Genomic DNA, 7,401 nt, shown 5'->3' on the forward strand with positions numbered 1-7,401 from the left:
TTTTCTAATGAGAGAAAGATGATATTTGGGGAAGTGCTGCCTGAAAACAGATTCTGGACTGTTACCGAAAAAATTCTCAAAAATAGGCAGAACAGTATTTTGCGAAGCCAATTTTTGTGCATGTTCCCCAGGTTGTTATCTAACTTTCATTAGTTGAACACTTTTCGATTTGAGCAGTGGAAGAATTTATTAAAAATCGGGTACTGTACTGCTGTCAAGTTTGACGAATTTCTGCTGCTTTGTGTTTATGCGACTTTTCTAGTTTGCTATTTCTTGTTTTTGCTTTGTTTCTTTCCCAAAACACAAAAATACCAAAAATATTTCTGTTTTTTCTCTTCACCATTTGTTTGCTTTGGTTTCTTGCATTTGTTTCGCTTTATTTGCTATTGCTAGTTTGCTATAAGAAAACCCAAACAGATTTTGCTTTGTTTGCTTGTTTCCTTTTGTTCTTGTTTGCAATTCGAAAACACCAAAAATATTTGCTGTTCTTCTTTGGTTTGTAAAGTTCATCTTGAGTTCAATGGTCTTCGGTGGCTGGAGCGTGGTTTTCATTTCATATTATCCAAGCTACACAAGTGAAAGGCAATAATGACGATCTACGACAATTGGGTTGTGGTGAGAGGCTGGTATGAACTCTATTTGTTTTCATTTTTGTACATATACTCATCCATGTGAGCATGCTTAGTTGGTTCATGTGAGGTATATGTTATTTGAGAAAGTCTAGTAGTTTATGATCTCTCATGTTTAGCTCCAATTTATTAATATGAGTAGCATGTCACGGATGTTTGCTTGCATTGTTTTATTCATAAGTAAGTATGGCATTGTGGTATCCTCCTCTGAATAATTTATTTATATCGACTTGGCACATGCTCACGCATGCATATGACTGAACAAAAGTCAATTAAGCCTCGATGATTTACATTGTTTCAGAGTTCTTGTATCACTTTTATGCCTCCGTTAATTTATTTTGCCGCAAGCATGATTATGACGATTCTCGCTCTCTTGATTTGTCGCTCCCCAGTCTATTGCTAGCCTTCACTTGTACTGAGCGGGAACGCTGCTCGTGCTTCCAAACACCTGAAAACCAAGTTGTTCCAAAGTGTCCACCATAAATACCTATGCATGGCATTTCAAACCATTCCAAGTAAATTCTTATGCGCTACCTTTAAAACCTTCAAAATGCTTCTCAATTTGTGTTTATGTTTCATAGCTCATGAGGAAGTATGTGGTGTTTAGCTTTCAACCTTGTCATTTACTTTTGACGGACTTTCATATGGACTAGTGGCACATCCGCTTATCCAATAATTTTGCAAAAAGAGCTGGCAATGGGATTCCCAGTCCCAAATTAATTAACTTAAATAGACACTCCTCCATGGTTTGTGATTGTTGGACGGCACCCGAAGTATTCGGTTAGCCATGGCTTGTGTAAGCAAAGGTTGGGGGGAGTGTCATCATCATAATAAAACTGAAATAAAAAGGCACTCCTTCATGGTATGTGATTGTTGGCAGGCACCCGAGGATTCGGTTAGCCATGGTTTGTGTAAGAAAGGTTGGAAGGAGTGCCACATAAATATGCAAATAATTCATGGGAGCCGCTCTTGAAAGTCCGGTTGGCGAGGTAGTTGGTGTACCCATTACCATTCGTTGACAACAACAAACACCTCTCAAAATAATTTTACTCCTGATTTCAAAAATGAAAAGCTCTAGCGCATGTTAATCCATGCTTCCCTCTGCGAAGGGTAAATCATTTACTTTTATGTTGTGTCTCCATTATTTCTTTGAGCACTATCTCGAGAGCACAACTGTCATTCTTAGTATAATATGCTTGTCCCAAAATATGATTGATTGCGGTATAACTTTGATGCTTTTATCTTTGACAATCACTACTTCTAGTCTTTCTATGAACTCCAGAGGTGCCTGGGCATTTATGTTTTGCCGATCAAATACGGGCAAGCGAGATACCACTTTATCATGCTCTCTTATGAACATTGCAATCCTGCTTACATACATGATTCATGATGCTTATTATTAATTGTTGGTACCTCTCCATGATTGACATAGCTGTTAGATGATCTTATTTGCATGTATCTCATTATGAACCGCTTAAGTATTAGCCATAGCATGAGAATATATACATTATATGAGCAAATGTGTTCGTGAAAGTTTTTTTATCGCTCAGTTGTTAACTGAATTGCTTGAGGACAAGCAATAAGCTAAGCTTGGGGGGAGTTGATACGTCCAAAACGTATCTACTTTCCCGAACACTTTTGCTATTGTTTTGCCTCTAATTTGTGTATTTTCGATACAACTAACACGGATTAACGCTGTTTTCAGCAGAATCGTTACAGTGTCTCGTTTTTGTGCAGAAATCCAACTTTCGGGAAAATCCTCGGAATTTATGCAGAAGGCCCTATTTTCCAAGAATAATGACGGAGCCAGAAGGACAAGTTAGGTGGAGGCCCGAGGGCCCCACACCATAGGGCGGCGCGGCCCAGGGGGGGCCCGCGCGGCCATGTGGTGTGGCCCCGTCGGCCGGCCTCCAACGCCCTCCTTCGGACTATAAATTTCCTTCGACCTAAAAACGCACGGGGAGAAGTCGAAATCGCCAGAAAGCCTCCAGAACGCCGCCACATCGCGAAACTCCGTCGCGGGAGCCAGAAGTCTCCGTTCTGGCACTCCGCCGGGACGGGGAATTGGAGGAGATCATCGCCATCATCACCGCCAACGCCTCTCCATCAACCAGCCATGCTTCCCCCATCCATGAGTGAGTAATTCCCCCGCTGTAGGCCGAAGGGGATGGTAGGGATTGGATGAGATTGGTCATGTAATAGCATAAGATTGTTAGGGCATAGTGCCTAGTGTCCGTAATTGGTACTTTGATGATATTGTTGCAACTTGTTATGCTTAATGCTTGTCACTAGGGCCCGAGTGCCATGATCTCAGATCTGAACATGTTATTGTTTCATCATGATATTCATTGTTTATTGATCTTACCTGCAAGTTGTATACACATGTCGCTGTCCGGAACCAATGGCCCCGAAGTGACAGAAATCGGGACAACCGGAGGGAATGGTAGTGACGTGAGGATCACATGTGTTCACGGAGTGTTAATGCTTTGCTCCGGTACTCTATTAAAAGGAGTACCTTAATATCCAGTAGTTTCCCTTGAGGCCCGGCTGCCACCGGCTGGTAGGACAAAAGATGTTGTGCAAGTTTCTCATTGCGAGCACGTACGACTATAATTGGAACACATGTCTATTGATTGCTTTGTACTTGGACATCGTTTTATTATTATCTGCAAATGCCCTGCTATGATTATTACATGAGTTTCTCTCATCCATGCAACGCCCGTCATCCGTCCCCGTGCCTACAGTATTTTAATCCTGCTGTTTACTATAATCACTACTGCTGTCTCTTTTACTCTGCTACTGTTATTTCACTACTGGTACTGCTATAAAACTGTTACTACTGATAAACTCTTGCGAGCAAGTCTGTTTCCAGGTGCAGCTGAATTGACAACTCCGCTGTTAAGGCTTCCAAGTGTTCTTTGTCTCCCCTTGTGTCGAATCAATAAATTGGGTTATACTACCCTCGAAGACTGCTGCGATCCCCTATACTTGTGGGTTATCAAGGCCCGGTATAAGGTCTAGCCAATCATGTTCCTCCGCTACCTCGAACACCCACCCTTTGTTGCATGCCCCGACCCTGGGTCCACGCCGGTCCCATTATTCCTGTAGATTTCAAGGTGGACCCCGACCACGACGTCAGTGCTGGGCTCTACCATACACTCCTACGCCGGTAGCTGCAACCCATCATAGACCGCAATACCGTGGGGACTTAGGACTCCCCAGCCTCACCGCTTGCTCCTTCGGGCGACAAGTGTACAACGGACTATGCCGTGGGGACTTAGGACTCCCCAGCCTCACCGCTTGCCCCCTTGGATTACAAGTGTACTACGGTAAAGCGCATCCGTTGATGAACGAGAGGTGGAAACACTTTTGACTACTCCATCCCACTCCGGATCTTATGGTTAACACGGTATTACAGCACAAGAATCACTGGCGACATTTGTTGTTTAATCCTAGATGGATATAAACCCGTGCAATGGAACCTCCACCATATCAACACATTCCATGGTTCCATTGCCCACCACATAGTCATATTCATAGTTATGAAAGTAGTGGTTTTGATTTTTATGCAATAGTGATAACCATAATACTTTGCAAGTAATTTGATAGAAATACTCGAATGACATGAGCAAGTGATGAACTTGCCTGAACACTGCAAAGTTTTGTGGTTGGAAGGTGTGGACTGACCCTTGTCCTCTGTCTCTGAAAAATAGCATCATTGTCCGATAAGGGCAATGGTTAAAGAAGCAATTATGCATGATTCCAGTTTTAGGGTTTGTTCCCCCCTTCCGATGTCGTTGTAATTTCATGTGAGAGGTTAAATACTAAGAACATCTTGGAGATACTTGATTTAGGGTAAATACAACCTTGAGATATTGTCAAGGGGTTTTTAAAGTCCAATTGCATTAATGGACTTATTTTCATTATTGAAAATAATATGTGTGATTTAAATGATTATCTAAATCATCAAATTAAGACCAATTCTTAATTGTCTTCAAAAATTCCCTTTTGTATTTTATTATGATAGAGAATTTTATGCTGATCTATTTTCATATTTTTAATTATTTTTTTAGAGTTTCTAAGCATTTTTATGAAATTTTCAAAGTTTCTGCATTTAAGTGATTGTGAAATGACCTAAATGCCCTTGGGCCCCACCTGTCAGGTGGCCCAAAGGGTCAGGTTGGCCGACCCACCTGGTCCGGCCCAACCCGCTCACTCTCTCTCTCTCTCTCTCTCTCTCGCATCTCCTAACCCTAACCCTAACGAGCTCTGGCGATTTTGTCGCCGCCGTCTTCTCCGCTTTGTTCCGGCCAGCTCCGGCCGTCGCCGCCGGCGAGATCAGGTGGATCTGATCCGCCGCTCGACGGCGAACACGGTGGTCCGCGCCGATTCGTTCTTCGCCTTCGTCATCGTGCATCCGCACCTCGCCTGTGATCCTGACCGAAGCGATTCCTGGCGCTTCGTCGGCCGCCGTCGATCCAGGCGTCGTGGTGGTGCTGGAGCGCCCCCCCTGCTCGGCGACGCCAGGCCAGGCGCGGCTTGGCGCTGCCCTGGTGGCCTGTGCCGCCGTGTCGCCATGGCACGCCGGTGCGCTGCTCCAGGTACACGTCCTACTGCTCTCCTCCTCTCTCTCTGTCTTGCTTGCTCCTCATCTTCATCCTTGAGCTTTGGCCGTGGCTGCTCCACCTCATGGAGGTGGTTGCCATGCTGGTGCTCTGCTGCGCCAATCGAGCTCGACATGCTGCTGTGCTACTGCTTGTGCTGGCTGCTGCTGCGTATGCTGCCTGCTGTGCTGCTACTGCCATGCTTGCTCTAGTCTTTGTGCTTGTGCAAATCTTGATGTGGCGTGTGCTTCCTTTGATTCTTGTCTCTGCTCACCCTTGGGTTATACATGTTATTATCTGGCTAGATGCTCATCTGAGCATCACTAGCCATTGTTGTTGCTTGCTTGCTTATGCTGTAATAAGCTCTAGCTCCTCTGGTTCATTACTGTGAGTGATTCTTGCTGTTTAGCAAGAGACAGTGTTATTTGTGTGATGATTATTGAGTTCTGGCTTATAGTAGGTTTGGCCTTGCTTAATTGTTGTCCATATACATCAATTCCTTGATGATATGCTTCTGGTTACAATCATAAAAATGGTTTATGTGCTAGTTTGTGATACAAGTGTTGCTTATCTGTGGCTGTTTAATTCATAGAATTCATGTGTGATACCAGTGATTGATTCTAGCATGCCTTGGCATGCTCTAGCAGGCTCTGGTGATCAAATGATCATCACCTGCTTGTTGCCTGTGCCTTACTGGTGCTTCACCTGGTGTCTGTGTGACACTTATACTTGTGCTGGTGTGTGTTAATGCTTACTCAAGCATCATCTGATGCTTGCAGTGAGCCATTGGGTCACTGGCAAGATGTTGGTACTTTGGTTACTTAACTGTTTCATTTATCTGTAATTCCTTGCTTTACTAGATGGATAAATGATGTGAACTGTTTATCAGTAATGATCATATGGATGAATTTGATGTAACTAGAGGGATGCCAACCACTGGTTGGGTACCCTAGCTCATACTGAATCCTACTGGACGATGATGTGATGCTTTGGTGAATTTCCTGTGGGAATAGGTAGCTGTTGTGACCCTAGCAGGCTCTGTCTGCTAGAAATGGTTGCTCCTACCCCTGTTGGATGCTTCTGTGCACTAATCCTGGTAGTCTTTCATAGGCTGCCAGGTTATATGATGTTGAAATCATACCGGACAGATATCTGTCCAATATTCTGATGGCTTTTCTAGCTGTGTGTTGCTAGGTGAATCTGGGTAGCTAGATAGGGATTAGTTCCTTGCTGGATTTCCCTGGTTAAGTCCCTTTTAATTCTGTTGGCTTGATCAGTGTTCCCTTGGATCCATTCCTAATGGTTTTACCCTTATTTTGCTTGCATCATATGGCTGGCAGCCAAATGATGATACAAATAGGGTATTCTACCCTCTTTGCTTCTGTGACATATGCACATGCTTAATTATGAGCAAAACCATGGCTTGCTCATGTTTATCTGGGTATACCTCACTCCAGCTCCTAGAAATGGGTGTTGGTGTAGAGGATTGCTTCTGTGATGCTTGGTTTGCTTGCCCTGCTCCTCCTTGCAAGCTTATGGTGCTTTACTCCATCTGGTGCTTGCTCACAGTTGACAGCTCTTGGTGAAGCTGTCCCTGGATGGTTTCTGGTGGCTTGTTGTTCTTCCTGTTCTAAGTGTTCTTGCTGTTCTTGGTGAACTTACCCAGGAGCTTGTGTCGATGGAATGTTTAGGGTTTGGATGGAAAAAGTTTTTATATCATCCTCTCTTTGCTCTCCTGGTCGACAGCTGAGCCTGGCACCATTTTGGTGACTCCCCTGGCTTGTGTGTGCTATTGTGCATGCACATAGCCTGGTGAGCTGCCTGTGTGGTTCCCTGTTGGGACTTGGTCCATTTGGTGGATCAGCTCGGCTAGTCTTGATAATATCCTCTCTAGTTCATTATTTCCTTGCTAACCTGCCAAGTGGCAATGCCACTTGGCATAATATGCTTTATGTTGTGTTATTTGCAGAGATCAACCTGATGCTCCAAGGATCATGGAGATCATCAAGTACAAGGCTAAATGAAGACTAGATTGTAGTGTTAGGATAGATTATGAAATTGTAATTTCCTTTTCCTTTCATTTTCTATTTTGTCCAATTCTTGTAATATGTTGTAATTCCATAATTCAAATCTGAATATTGTAAAGACAATGTATTATGTGTGTGTTG

The sequence above is a fragment of the Lolium perenne genome, chromosome 4 (genome assembly GCF_019359855.2).
Source record: "Lolium perenne isolate Kyuss_39 chromosome 4, Kyuss_2.0, whole genome shotgun sequence".
Taxonomy (NCBI): Eukaryota; Viridiplantae; Streptophyta; class Magnoliopsida; order Poales; family Poaceae; genus Lolium; species Lolium perenne.